The 16210-nt window shown below is 36.8% G+C and overlaps 1 protein-coding gene across 4 annotated transcripts in view; it reads left to right on the top strand.

Annotated features, from left to right (window-relative positions):
• The window catches only part of LOC149845888 (AP2-like ethylene-responsive transcription factor SNZ), a 246134-nt gene that overhangs the window by 5837 nt on the left and 224087 nt on the right, over nucleotides 1-16210 (top strand). For 2 of the 4 annotated variants that reach the window (XM_089997777.1, XM_089997778.1), the window contains exon 2: nucleotides 394-571. The gene's annotated coding sequence lies outside the window, so the exon portion shown is untranslated. Of the gene's footprint in view, nucleotides 1-393; nucleotides 598-2419; nucleotides 2438-16210 lie in introns of those variants that run through there. The other 2 variants (XM_089997779.1, XM_089997776.1) reach the window with 2 other exon arrangements.

Here is a 16210-nt window from a genome sequence, read left to right as displayed (position 1 = left end):
AGGAAGTGTACACTCTTCTTCAGAGCGAGTCTACAATTGTCTATATGTGAACCTGTCTTTGGTTAAAGGGGAATACAAAAAAGTTGATATGGAAACATGTTAAATTATCAACTGTGGCAAATGCAACATGTTATATCATATATCAATTCTACTCTAGAACTGGAGTAAAAGGTGAAAAATAACTGAAAACAAACGATCCCTTGGAACCAAGTGTCATGGGTGTGGTGCTCTGAATAAAGGACAATCCTTTATTCTAGATCTGAAATTCATACTTTTCGTAACAGCATCACTTGAGCATCAATTCAGCTATACATTGACATGGATTAAGCTCCTGGTTTTCTGTTTTTACCTGATCTTTGATCTTAATTCGTAGTCTGCCCTACATGTTTGCAGATTCTGGATGACAACAGTGGATGTTTGCATGCCTTGAATCTACTACATGAAATTCAAATTCCTGCAGTCTACCACCGCATCTATGTAATGTTGGTGCATGCTGACTTTTAGAATCAGAGAATAGTTGTAAATTATTGAATTTGATGCAGTTTTGCTTCAATCTGGATAGCGAATTAAGGTAAATGTTGTCTTATTTTCTTTTTAGTCATCTATTACTTGTTTTCTCCTACTTGGCTTAATCCTCAGTCGTGTGTGTGTGTGTATGTTGGACACACGCATGCATGCAGACAAAGTTGCTTCTTAGTTTTGCTAGTTGTGCATAAATAAGTCTGATACTAGAACACTTAAAAACCGTGCATTTATGTCCTTGTAGAGAGTGGTTGATGCTGTTACAACATTTAGATTATGTCCGTAATTGTTGTAACCATAGTCACCTATACCGTTCAAGGTATTCTCTAGGTGAGGGTTTTTTGCAGAGAGATTTTCAAAAGTTGGTTTTTCTTGGGAAAATCTCGGGAGTTTAAAAAAATTGAAAAAATATAAATAATAATAAAAAAGTGAATAGTATAAAAAACAAGTTTTGAAAGGTTTGAAATATAAAAGAAACAAAAAATAAAAAATATAAGATTAAAATAAAAAAAATCCCAAAAATATTGTGATATTATCACTATAATATCGTGATATTTTGAGTAAAATATCACAATATATTGCTGATAATATCGGCTGACCTTAGTTTGCCAATATTTTCAAAACGTCGGCGATATAGTTGACACACTGGTTGTAACATACTTAAAATGATAAAAAGGGGCTGAATCCAAAGACGTGATCACTTTGGCTACATTTCTAGGTTTGGTAACCACGGTATGCTTCTACACAAGAAAGAACAAATAACTTTTTAATGACCAGGAGTTCTTTCCTTTTTTCTCTTTGCGACTTTCAACTTTGATTGTAAGATCTTGATCTTAGCCAAAAGGCCGAGAAAGGTATACTTTGATTGTAAGATCCAATCAAGTTTCTTTTCCCTTATCTTATTAGCTTTATACAGCCCTAGAAAAGTTTTGTTTTATTAGTATTCGGTCTAGTATGTGCACGATTCTGTAGTTACATTTTGATGGATATGCTTGGTTTATCTATATGTTTATGTTTTTTCCATCATTGAGTAATAATGTACCAAGGCGAGGGATTTCTTTTATTTGGAAATTGAAACCACTTTGGAGAAGATCTATTAACTTCTATGATAATAGAACAAAAACATGCGCCATTGGAATGCTAAGCATATTCTTGTCTAGGTTTTCCATAGCTGGCATTATATTTAATAGACTATTTCAGATTTATCCTAGGAAGAAAAATGAAATTGAACATTTCAAAAAATCGTCTATAGAGCAGATTTATTAGCTGCATTGATAACAGAGAAAAAGTAGACATTTTCTCCCAAAAAAGGAAAAAAAGGGTATAGTGCTGCAAGTTTTTCCCAGAAAAGATGGTGCAGATTCGTGATATATATATAGCCCATGGTCCTCATGGGAGTGACACTGTTACTGGTCTCATAGACAATGATTTGTGCAACTGCAACCTTCAGAACCAAATAATGCACCCCTACCAATATCATTACTTCAAAAAAAGTAATACAGTTACAGATTGAATGGTGTTATATATCTCCCAAAAAAGGGGACCAGTCAGGGGATTTATCCTTCCAAGTCTTACAGACCCCCCTTGGTTAAATTTGCTAACATTTTTGGTATGTAATGACCTGTTTTGGTCGGTTTCTGTACATGTACTCTATCACATCTATGCAAAATTTCCTGCACATGTGGGGATGGAGAGTGTGATTCTCAACATTCAATTTTTTCTTTTTAACTTGGCAAGTAAATCTACTCGGCCAGATTCCAGAATTACCTTTGATTCTTCTGCTATTTGGTTTAGAATGTTGCTCCAGCCACACCACTCCTTTGCTGTTAAGTCGTTTTCTACAGTGAAGCAGCCAGTTATGATGAATCTACATGTGTTCTCTGAATCCGAAATCCAGGTGCCAAGCTTTGTGGTATATGCGGTGGATTTGTATCTTCCATTCTGGGCCCAACAAATGCCTGCTTTGCATCCATCTCCAGTTCTTTGCTGCCATGGATTCTGAGTTGAACACTGTCATTACCTGCTCTCTTACCGCAGCCAAATTTACCCATTGAATTTGGTCGTGTTTTTTGACTTCAGCAAAAACTTAGACAGTTTCTAGTTGTCCAGATCCTCCGTATAATGGTTTGAAATGCTTTTTCACATCGGGTTGCCATTTGCTGTCTAATTTTCTGCAACCTATCCTGTGTGAGTAGCTGCCCCTCAAAAGCCCACCGTACGGTGAGTTTTGCACAGGGACAGGGTCTCTTGATCCAAACATGCTAGAAAATTTGCTTTTTTTGGTCCTTTGAATGCAGTGAATCCCATGAAGCATTCATGCTAAATACCCTGTTTTGAATCCATTTTAACTAATCTACTGCATTGGGATTCCAAACCTTGTTGTTCACCATGGATTTAATAATGCGAAAAATGATCATAGTGCACGACAAAAATGACACGTTTCCTAAAATGCCTTGAAAGTTTTTAAATCGGTCTGCTATCCAAAATCATAAATAATATTATTTTTAGGATTATTTTAGCCTTCACACCTATTATTTTTGGTGCTATGTTTCTCGGTTTGAGTTTAAATTTTTTTTTCAGATATTTTATGCGAATTTAAAAAAAAATTATGCAAAGTAACTCAGATATTTGCAATGTTTGGAGGTGTGAGTTTAAAAGAAAGTTTGCTTGCACTTATTTTATGTGAATTTCGTAAATTTGTTATGCGAGATAACTCAAGTATTTGCGAGGTTTGTAGGAAAGAGTTTGTAGCTTATTATTTCTTGTCAAAAGGGAATGACCTGAGTTTTTTTCTTAAATTACCTTGCAAGCATGTGTGAGATTTGAAGGTTTGAGTTTAAAAAAAAGTTTGCTCGCACATATTTTATGTGAATTTAGTAAATTTTTTGTGCGAGGTAATTCAACTATTTACGGGGTTTGGAGGTTCGCGTTTAAAAGAAAGTTCTCTTGAACTTATTTTATGCAAATTTTGTAAATTGTTTATGCGAGGTAACTTAAGTATTTGTGAAGTTTGTCAGTTCAAGTTAAAAAATAAATTTTTATGTGATATTATTATATTTTACATTATAGGTAACTTAAGGAAAGAAACTCAGGTCATTCCATTTTGACAAAAAAAATGCGCTATAAACTATTCTCTACAAACCTTGCAAATACTCGAGTTATTTCACATTAAAAATTTATGAAATTCACATAAAATATGTGTGAGCGATTTTTTTTTTAAACTTGAACCTCCAAACATTACAAATACCTGAGTTACTTAGCATAAAAAATTCTTAAATTTGCATAAAAAATCTGTAATTTTTTAAAACTTAAACCGAGAAATATAACAAATATCACAAATATAATAAATACTTGACTTACTTTGTATACAAAATTCAGAAATGCGCATTAAAAAGTTGTATGTTTTTTTTAACTCAAATCGAGAAACATAACAAATATAGCAAATACCAGAGTTATTTCACATAAAAAATTCAAAAATATGCATAAAAAAGTTGTAATTTTTTTTTAAATTTGAATCGAGACACTTCGTAAATATTTGAGTTACTTCACATAAAAAATTTACTAAATTCACATAAAATATGTGTGGTTAAGGCATTTTCAATGGAGACAAAAAATTCTAATATAAGGTATATTTGAAAAGTTTGACATTTCAGAAAACATGACATTCTTGCCGTATACTATGGATTTTTGTGTACTTTGAGGCATGTCCTGAAGAAGGGGATCATGGGTCAAACCATAATCCCACCGTTCTTCCATTACCAATTCCCCATTTCACATTATCTAACCTGTTTAACCCCCTTCCAACCAAAGGATTCGGTCCTTATTCCCCTAGGGCATCACAACGATTCTGCCTTTATGTATTTCTCTCTCACCAGTCTGGTCCATGGCGATTCAACATGATTCACTAACCTCCAGGCCAGTCTAGACAGACTAGCCAGGTTGGTTTCGTGCAAGGAGTGTATCCCAAGGCCACCTTCTTCCTTTGCCTTTCAACTAGGGGTGGCAAAACCTGACATGACCCGCCAACCCGCCTCTTAGGCGGGTTTGGGTTGGGCTTAAACTAACCTGTTTAATAAATAGGTCGACCCGCCTAACCCGTTTATTAAACGGGTCGGGTTCGTGTTAGGGGTATGCCAACCTGCCAACCCGGCTGACCCATTTAATAAACGGGTTAGGCGGGCGGGTCAACCCATCCGCCAACCCGTCAACCCGACCCGCCAACCATCCAACCCGACCCGCCAACCTGTTTACCCGACCCAACCTGTTTATTAAATGGGTTGGCGGGACGTGTCAGGTTACCCGCTTAATAAACGGGTCGGGTTCGTGTTTGCCACAGCCGACCCGTTTAATAAACGGGTTGGGTTCAGGTTGAGGTATGCTGACCCACCAACCAGTCGGGTCGACCCGCCAACCCGACCTGATTGCCACCCCTACTTTCAACATTGCTCCGAGCTGATCAGGTGGTGTTGCTTTGACTCACTTGAGTTCTGCCACAGGAATCTCCTGATCATTTGTTCTATGCTCTTTATCACTTGTGCGGGAATGAGAAAAGATCCCATCCAATAGATGGGGGGTGCCTGCAGAATTGATCTAATCAAAGTCTCTCTAGCAGCCATGAAGAGAGAGAAAAGAAGATTGGCAGCTGGTAACTAAAGCATTTTCTGTAAGCAAAGTGACCCTTTTTAATACAAGGAATATTTTTCAGAGGTGGCTGATAAGGTAGCCAAGGCTTTCACTAGTGTTCACGTGATGCACATACATCATTTAAGTGCAATAATGTTTGGCTTTTCTTATCGTTAAAAGCATACCCACTCCCTTTTAGCATTACCTGGTTTTGACTCAACTTTATCCATTTCATGCTTTGTTAGTAGCTAATGGTTTAAGGGTTCATCTTTTGATGTCCATGGATAAGCATATATGCTGATCTTAAGCTCTTAATAAAAGACTTTGCCTTTTTCTTTTTTGGTCCTTGAGGCCCGATGAACTAATGGTTTAAGTGTTCACGTGATCCCTTTTTGTACACCATCTACACACATACCCACATTTCCAGTGGGGGCAGACTGTCTAAAAAATGCTCATAAATATCTTACTATATATGGATTTTGGACCATTACTATATATATATATATATATATATATATATATATATATATATATATATATATATATATATATATATATATATATATATATATATATATATATATATATAGAGAGAGAGAGAGAGAGAGAGAGAGAGGTATGTGCTAAATGGTTTTTTTTGCCCTTCTTTTGCAGTTCTAACCCCATAAATGTGTTGGTTGATTTATGAGAAATCTATACCTGGATCATGTATTTTCGATGAAAAAAAAAATTACAAGGATTTTGGACAGTTAATTTTTTGAACCTTATAAAAACTCTATACCTAGGTAGTCGCCCGGAAGCAACGCGTCACACCGGCGCCCGGGTGTGGTGTCAAATAGGCAAGGGTTCCCTCACTTTGTTGGACGGGTGGGGGTAAAGAAGTTAGTCCAAGACCATAAAATTAGTTTAGCCACTTGGAACATAGGGTCTTTAACTTGTAAGTTGATAGAGTTAGTAGATGTTATGTGCAGGAGAAAGATTGATATTTTATGTCTACAAGAGACCAAATGGGTAGGTGAGAAAGAAAAAGTGATAGAACCTTGGGGATATAAGATTTGGTATACAGGAATAAATAGGAATATGAATGGAGTAGGGATTGTTATGAGTCGTGAGTTTATAGATAATGTAGTTGAGGTCCGTAGGAAGGGTGATAGGATTTTACTTATTAAATTAGTATTAGGTACATATATTATTAATATTATTAGTGTTGATGCACCTCAAGTAGGTTTAGATGATTCCACTAAGCGTCAATTTTGAGAAGATTTAGATGGAGTAGTACAAGGGATATCTTATGAAGAAAGGCTTTTCATCGGCGACGACCTTAATGGGCATGTAGGCATTAGTAGGGATGGATTTGAGAGTATCCATGGAGGCTATGGTATAGGAGAAAGAAACAATAGTGGAGAAAGGATTTTAGATTTTGGTTTGTCCTATGATATGATCTTAGCAAACACTTGGTTTAGGAAGAGGGAGTCTCACCTAGTAACATTTAAAAGTGGGGTTAATACGATCCAGATAAATTTTTTCCTACTTAGAAAGAGAGATAGGGGTTGTTGCATCGATTGTAAGGTTATACCGGGAGAAAGTGTAGCTACACAACATAGAGTCTTAATTTTATATCTTAGAATTAGACAATGCCGCAAAAGGGATAGACATAGGATAGATCCTAGAATTAAGTGGTGGGCACTGAAAGGAGCTAAACAATGAATGTTTGTAGAGCGGGTAGTTAAGGAAGTTGATTGGTGTCTCGAAGAGGATTCAAAATCTATGTGGAATAAGATAGCGGGTGGCATGAGAAAGGTGGCTAAGGGGGTATTGGGTGAGTCTAAAGGCGGTGCACCGCTAGATAAGGATACATCGTGGTGGAACGAGGATGTCAAATTAGCTATTAAGGTTAAAAGAGAGTGTTATAGAAATCTAAGTAAAAGTCGTGATAATGAGAATTTGGAGAAGTATATGATAGCAAAGAAGGAAGCTAAAAAAGTAGTTCGGAACGCGAGGGATAAGGTATATAAGGAGGTTTATGACAAGTTGGATACCAAAGAGGGTGAGAAGGATATTTATAGGATTGCAAAAATGAGAGATAGGATATCGAGGGATCTGGGTATGGTTAGATGTATCAAAGATGAAACACAAAGGGTTTTAGTCAAAGATGGGGAGATTAAGGAGAGATGGAAAGATTATTTTGATAAGCTATTTAATGAAAGTCATGCTCAGGATCTTGGAGACTTTTTCATTCCTTTTCATGAGATGAATCGTGACTTCATGCGCAAGATTCAAAAGAAAGAAATTGCAGAGGCTTTGAAGAAAATGAAATAAAGAAGGGCAGTTGGCCCAGATGGTATACCTATCGAGGCTTGGAAATGCTTGGGAGAGAAAGGTTTAGAATGGTTGACAAATCTTTTTAACAAGATTTGGCGGACAAATAAGATGCCTAATGAGTGGAGGAAGAGTACTTTGGTGCCTCTATATAAGAATAAGGGTGATATACAAGATTGCACAAACTATCGTGGTATAAAACTCATGAGTCATACTATGAAACTTTGGGAGAGGGTGATTGAGTCTAGGTTGAGGAAGGTTGTCATGATATCAGAGAATCAATTTGGTTTTATGCCTGGAAGATCTACTATGGAAGCTATACATCTTCTTAGACAACTTATTGAGAGAAATAGAGAGAGAAACAAAGATTTGCATATGGTTTTTATTGATTTGGAGAAGGCTTACGATAGAGTACCTAGGGACGTTCTCTGGTGGACAATGATGAAGAAATGTGTTTCTCTCAAGTACATTAGTATAATTAAAGATATGTATGAAGGAGTAGTAACCAATGTCCGCACTTGTGGAGGGGTGACAACCAATTTTCCTATAATGGTTGGGTTACATCAAGGATCTGCTTTAAGCCCTTTCCTATTTGCTATAGTGATGGATGAGCTTACGAGATCAATTCAAGAAAATGTGCCGTGGTGTATGTTGTTTGCTGATGATATTGTTTTGATTGATGAGTCTAGAGCTGGGGTTAATGCTAAGTTAGAATTATGGAGACAAACATTGGAAGCAAGAGGTTTTAAGTTGAGTAAGAGTAAGATAGAATACATGGAATGTCGATTTAGTAAGCAACGAAATAGAGATGAGATTGTAGTGAAGCTTGGTGAGCAAGAAATACCGGTGGATGATTCTTTCAAATATTTGGGATCTATCATTCAAAAGTATGGAGAAATTGATGGAGATGTAAATCATAGGATAAAGGTTGGGTGGATGAAATGGAGGAGTGCAACTGGAGTGTTGTGCGATCGTAGAATGCCATTGCGGTTGAAGGGAAAGTTTTATAGGACGACTATTAGGCTTGCTTTACTATATGGTACGGAATGTTGGGCTGCCAAGAGACATCATATTCAAAAAATGAGTGTAGCTGAGATGCGTATGCTGAGATGGATGTGTGAAAATACAATAAAAGATAAGATTCAAAACGAGGAGATACGTAAGAAGGTAGGCGTTGCACCCATTGAAAATAAGATGAGTGAGAATCGTTTACGGTGGTTTCGACATATTCGACGAAGGCCTAATGATGCTCCAGTTAGAAGGATGGAGAAATGGGAAAATATATTAGTTAAAAGAGGTTGGGGTAGGCCTAGGAAGACATGGATGGAGGTAGGGGTGGCAATCGGGTCGGGTTGGCGGGTCAGCATACCTCAACCCAAACCCGACCCGTTTATTAAACGGGTCAGCTGTGGCAAACACGAACCCGAACCGTTTAATAAACGGGTAACCCGACACGACCCGCCAACCCATTTAATAAATGGGTTGGGTCGGGTAAACGGGTTTTCAGGTTCGCGGGTCGGGTTGGCGGGTTGATGGATCGGGTTGGCAGGTAGTCAGGTTGGCGGGTCGGGTTGACGAGTTGACGGGTCGGGTTGGCAGGTTGGCGGGTCGGGTTGGCGGGTTGGCGGGTTGGCAGACGGGTTGGCGGGTTGGTGGGTCGGGTTGGCGGGTTGACCCACCCGCCTAACCCGTTTATTAAACGGGTCAGCCGGGTTGGCGGGTTGGCATACCCCCAACCCGAACCCGACCTGTTTAATAAACGGGTTACGCGGGTCGACCCGTTTATTAAACGGGTTGGCTTAAGCCCAACCCGAACCCGCCTAAGAGTCGGGTTGGCGGGTCGTGTCAGAAATTGCCACCCCTAGATGGAGGTGATAGGAAAGGATATGAATGCTTTGAACCTCACCGAGGACATGGCATTGGATAGAAATGAATGGAGGAGAAGGATTCATGTGGAAGACCCAGAATGATTTTCTTTGTTGGTTCATATCGCCGACCCCAATTGTTTTGGGATGAAGGCGTAGTTGTTGTATAAAATCTCACCCATGTGCCAGAATCAAACACTTCAAGAGCTAATCCCTATAAAATCAAGTACATAGATCACATATGTAATTAAAACAAAAAATCTCTGAAAAACTCATTTAGCACCTACCCATTACTCTCATATATCTATCTATATATATGGTTAATATTGGCTTAATCAATAGGTGTCTAAATGTTGTTGATGCTCAGCCTTTTTTATGGAAAAATGCAAAAAAATGTGTGAAAAAGGGTATTAGCGGTACTTTTACAGCACCACTAAAGGTCTTAGTTCTGCTGGGACCTTTAGAGGTGCATAAAAGCACCACTAAAAACAATTTTCAAAATGTCATGTGTATCCCTAGGGACCATTTAGCGGTGCTTTTATGCGCCACTAAAACCTTATTTGGCACAAAAAGTCTGTTTTTAACAATTTTTTTGTGTTTTTTTCGCACTGACCGTTCATCACGAGCGTATGGATGGTCAGCATAATTAAGCACAGGTTTAGCGCTAGGAGCGTAGATAGGATTCATGTGAGGGGGGGGGGCAAACAAGGATGTAGCAAAAAAAAAAAATTGGTGTGCTAGTCGGGGGTTCGGGGGCAGCCCCCATGAAAATATATTTTTGAGATAAAATAAAAAATGGCTACAATTATTAATAAAAATCTATTTCATATGGACAAATCAAACTATCTACTGCAGTCTTTCTCAACCTCAACGAAAAGTTCTTAAACATTATCTAATGGCAATATATAACACTGGTGCGATAATTTGAAGTTCATAACAATGCATAAATTTTATTTATGACAAAATAAATCAAAATACAAAAGTACCAACTAAAATGGACCCTGACGGTTACCCACAACATAAAATTCATCTATAAGAGAATCTATAACTAAAGTCATAGTATATTCTCGTTCGATGTACAATATCATACAATGAGCAAGAAAACCGTCGTCCATTTTGTTACGAATTTTCGTTTTTACATGCTTCATCACTGAAAATGCTCGTTCTGTAGTGACCATAGAAACTGGTAATGTCAATACAAGATGAAATAATTTAGTTAGCATGACATAACTTTCTGACCTTCCACTTGCAACCAACTTTTGATACAAATCAGGTAGAGTAGGTACTTGAAATCGAGGATTAGAAACCACATCAATCTGATAATGTTGTAACTCTGCTTTCAAGTAAAATATATCTTGAATATCAGAACATTAAAACACAAGTTAGAAGTTAGGACTTTTTTATAATTCTATATAATTTGAGTAGATAAAGTAGATAATTGATTCTATAATCCAGAAATCAGGATTTATTCTAAAATTCAGAAGTCACTAATTCACAACCTTCTCCTAGCTTTGTTTCAACTAAAATGAATAGATAAAGTAGAATTATTGCACTAAAAAACATAAATTACCATCAACAGTCAACATTCATATTCCACTTTAATTTAATTTGTAAGTCAAACAATTAACATGAGATAGAAGACTGAGAGACATTTGCATATATGTATATATGTATGTAATATATACATATATACATAGGAATATATGCATATGAGCTCATTCAGGAACAAATAATAGGATTTATCCCTAAAATGGGTAAATTGTTTTTTTATTTTAAATAAAATTTAATAAAAAATAAATGCAGTGAATTGTTTCAGGTCAGGATCAACCCTAATTCGGAGTTGATTTGATTAAATCCACTCTAATCCACCAATAATTTGATTAAATCAAACTAGCACATATTTGATTAGTCAAATTACCTAAAAGATCGATGTCTCATCATCGTGCTCAGTCAGTGTCTCGTCATCTCGCTCACTCAGGAGCACAGGAGCAACACTAGAGGCTTGGAAGAGAAGCGTAAGCGGCCGGCGTCAGAGGAAAAGCTCGGCCGACATCGAAGAAGAAGCTGGGCGGTTGGGCGACGTTGGATCGATCGTCGGGAGTCGGGGGATTTGGGGAAGACGAGGGCGAGGTCACTCAAAATCAGGATCGAAGAAGAAGAGGGGCTAAGGGGTAATAAGTTAAACAGGTTGGATCCAGCACGGGCGGGTGCCCGCCCTCGCCAGGTGCTGGATCTGACCCGGGAATCAGGGCTGGGCTTTTAAAAAAAAAAATTAACTGGGCCGGGAGGCATCCTTCCCTCCCCCCGGAATCAGGGCTGAGCTAGGACTGGCTTTTAATTTTTTTTTTTAACTGGGCCGGGAGGCAGGATGGGGCCTTTGTTTAGCATGTGTGTGTATGTGTGTCTATATATATATATATATATATATATACAAGACCATAAGTAACTATGGAAGATAGGATTTACGTACCGGCACATGAATCCAACAGTGGATCTATCATTGCACTATGAGGGTAGTCTTCTGTATCCTAAGAGGGTTTTGCAAATATGGTTCTCAATCTCAGCTTCCACTTATGGGTCATAAGTTTCTACGTGAAAAGCTCAGGTGTGAATATAAATGAAGGTGCCAATACTTTATGCTTTAGTTTGGTAGTGGACACCTTCTTGGTGAAAGGCAAAAAGCAAAAAGCATAACCTCTTTGCTTTAATGGATGTCAAATGGCATTGAGGTGAAAAGTAGATGCATTATTTTATTCAATTCACATAAAGCGTCTGATGTAGGGATACCTCTGTTGAGCGTTTCTCAAGCAATGGGATCATCCCGGATATTCTTGAAACACAAGAGGCAGTTGGATTTTCAAAGTCTCAACTGGTAGTTTTAAAGAACGATGGCAAAATAGAATAAAGAAATCAATCCACGATGCAGAATAATGGTATGTGCACGCAGCAGTGCGATTTTGGGAACTAAATAGACAGAAAAAGAAGATTTTGAGAAAAAAACTATTGCCATTTTACTCGTGCCTGCAGGTTATGATTGGACTTGTTTAACAAATTCAACAATGTTAACCTCACAAAATCCTCCTCGATTTGCAAATTTCCTTTTTTTTTTTTTCCTTTCACCCCTTGAATTCGAACCAAGAGCCGTTTAACTTATACAACAATTGATATTTTTTTGTGAAAACATTGTAACTACAAGGGGATGGACACATCAAGCCATCAATTTTAGACATGCACCACTTCTGTACACCTCAAAGACCTCAAACTTGTAATGGTTACTATGACAGAGACCTCAAGAAATTGATTTTTAGAGGATATGAGCAAGTTGAAAATCAAAGTCAAGACCATAAAAACTATGAAACAAAACTAATGTTTCTGTTTTTTTTTTTTAAATATTGGTTTTAATTGTAGAGAGGTTTCTTAAGTGAGTGTTGGAAAATCGTGGTAGGTTGGGATCACTAAATAACCTATAGAACATACAAAAAGATATTTTCAATAAAATTTATTTATTTATATTTTTTATGATTTTAGTTTGAGTGTATCATTGAAAACAATATTCATTTTATCTTGAATAACACATCACAAAAATAACAAGGCAAACGTCTGGTCTTCATACATTAAAGCGGCACACCATGTGTATACAAGCATCTTGCCATGTGTTATTTAATGGAGACGTGTGCATAGTTGTAAGTAATCATGACCAAAAATAAATAGTATGTTGCCTTGTTTTTCGACAGATAGTTGCTATTTGTTGTTACTAACAGTTAAACATAATCTCTCTCGAAAAAAAAAATTAGTTGAACATAATCCAAGCATGAATTGCTTATATATATTTCTAGACATCTAATAAAAAATCCACTAACCAAAAACATAATTTTCCACCTTTACATGCTCACCCGGCATTACCCACATAGAACGTATAGCTGGGTTGTCATGGCTGATGGCCATATGAGCATGCTATGGTTTACATGCTCAAGCTACACATTGAAAACCGAGAGCACCTTTAGGTCAAAACTTTGATCTAATAATCAAGCATCATGAAATAATGAAAAGGAAATAAGCACAATGATTATCATGGAAAATAAGACAAAATAACATTATTGTATATCATGCTTTAAAAAAACAATAAATGAGATCATAAATGTGGACATTAAAATGATTATTGTAACCTTCACACGTGCAGACTTTTTGAAGATATGCGGATTTTTTATTGATTTTTTACTCAAAATTAATGAAAGATTCTAGAAAAAAAACACTGAAAAAAAAACAAACTAGACAAAATTCATTTCCAATGTCATCTGAATAGCTGAAAAATGATGAACGAGTGTTGAGATACAATCCCGATAGTGTTTCAAAAAAAGAAGATAAACATGCACAATTGTGCCAAGCCCGATTATTCAATGTTATTTTTCGGCCACTTATACTAAAAGTAAAAAAATAATAAGAAAGACAGAAAGACAGAAAGATCGGCAAGTTAACTTTCTAATACCATCAAGATCGCCTTGATTTGATGATCAATTTGAGAGAAATATTCTCTTAAAGATAAACTTTTCGGTTGTATCACATGAAGTCCACATAAAATATAACAAGGATATAAAAGTTCATATAAAATATAGGCAAAAAATGACCAACATTTGTGAGGATGATAAAGTTCACATATATTGTATGCAAAGATGAAGAAATTTGCAATATTTTATATGAGGATGAGAAAGTTCGTATATATTTTATGTGAGGATAAAGAAGTCCATATATATTTTTTGAAGAATACCTCACGAAGTTCACATAAAATATATGTAGACTTTCTCATTCTCATCTATATTTTATGCAGACTTCCTCATCCTCACAAATGATGATTATTTTTTTATATATATTTTATGCGAACTTCATAAGGTTTACAAAAAAAATCATGTGAATTTACCTTTTAGTCAGAAGGTGCTATACAACTGAAAAGTCTATATCTTTTAGAAGATGTTTCTCCCAAACTGCTCATCAAATCAAGGCGATCTTAGTGGCGTTGGAAAGCTAATGCACAAATTTGTATGTTTTTTTTTCCTAAATTTTCATGTAGGTAGCCAAAAAACAATATAGAATAACTGAGCTAGGCGCGGTTGACTTGTTCATCTTTTTTTTTTTTGGAATGCTACCAAGGGTGTATCTCAACATCTATTTTTCTTCATTTTTCAATGATTCAGATATCGTTGAAAAAATATTTTTGTCTAGTTTCTTTATTATTTTTTGTGTTTCTCCGTAATCCTTCAATTTTTGGGTTGAAAATTAATAGCAAAGTATGTCACGATAAATTTGCATATCCTCAGAAGGTCCACATATGCGAAGGTTAAGATAGTCATTTTAATGTCCAACAATTACAATTTTGGTCATCGAGCATATTTTAATAAATTATGAGATTTTTAGAAAAATGCATCATTTTTGTCATTCAGTGCTATAATTTTCCATTAAAAATTATGTTGCCATGACTAACCAAAAAAAAGAAAACTAACATGTATACGTTTTTTATTTACAAGTCAATAATACCACTATGTTGGTCATGCAAAACAGCGTGTCCTAATTAAATAAATGACAAAAACAATAACAAAGAAATAAGCTAGGTAGGGTTGGAAGAAAACAATATTAATATTTAATGCGTAACACCTAACATTGAATCCGTGTAAGCATGTTGCTCACCCGGTGGCACACATAACGGTCAAGTAGTTTGGTCATACAAAAACAATACCCGTATGGGAAAGGGTGGTGTATGTTCCCCCCGGATGATTCACTAATCCCACGTCTGTGTTCGGGGCTTTGAATGAGTACCACGTATACAAGCACATGGGGCTCGTATTCTCGTGTATGTTGACATAACTTTGCATCGGACTCTGGTGTTGTTGCAAAGACTTAAGTACCCTTTCTTGCTATTCTTCTAATAAAGTGATGGTTTGAGAAAATGACAAAAATGTCCTTCATTCAAAAAAGAAAAAACAAACAGTTCAAAAAAAGGACAAACAAGTCCTCCATCCAGAAAGTCGAGGATGATGTTGACTCTTCAAAGTCTTCTTCTTCTTTCTCCGTTCAAAAAAAGGACAAATATGTCCTCCGTCCAGAAAGTCGAGGATGATGTTGACTCTTCAAAGTCTTCTTCTTCTTTCTCCGTTCAAAAAAAGGACAAACATGTCCTCCGTCCAGAAAGTCGAGGATGATGTTGACTCTTCAAAGTCTTCTTCTTCTTTCTTTGTTCAAAAAAAGGACAAACATGTCCTCCGTCCAGAAAGTCGAGGATGATGTTGACTCTTCAAAGTCTTCTTCTTCTTTCTCCGTAAAACACTGTAAAACCCTCTCTCTCTCTCTAGAGAAGAAATCAAGGGAGACAAAGAGTTCTCCCTAGAGAAGGCCATGAACATCAACCCTCTCACTCTCTCTTCCTTCTCTCTCTACTTCTGTGCACATCCAACGGACGATTCTACATTGCTCCATCAAACACCGACTGACCTGCACACTGACTGTAGCATCGTTCAACTTGAAGAGTTGTGGAGTCTGATTCAAAGTTTTTACCCTTAGAGAAGGGGGGTCTGAGGGCTCCTCCCAGCGTGGGTAGCATCATTCAACTTGATGAGTTGTGAAGTCTGATTTAGAGTTTTTGCCCTTACAGGAGGGGGGTCCGGGGGCTCCCCCTCGATGCGGATCCCAACAGCGATTTGTAGTGTTATCGGGCTTTCCTACAACGATTTGTATTATTTTCGGGTCTTCCGCAAATCGCTATAGCGATTTGTAGTATCTTTTGCAATCGCTATAGCGATTTGTAGTGTCTTCCACAAATCACTATAGTGATTTATAGTGTTATTCAGTAAGCAAATTGTTGTAAATCGCTACCCGAATTAGGACCAACTTGT

This window comes from Nuphar pumila, chromosome 2 (assembly GCF_984573655.1).
Source record: "Nuphar pumila chromosome 2, dmNupPumi1.hap1.1, whole genome shotgun sequence".
NCBI classification, from domain to species: Eukaryota; Viridiplantae; Streptophyta; class Magnoliopsida; order Nymphaeales; family Nymphaeaceae; genus Nuphar; species Nuphar pumila.
This window is presented reverse-complemented; position numbering and strand designations above follow the sequence as displayed.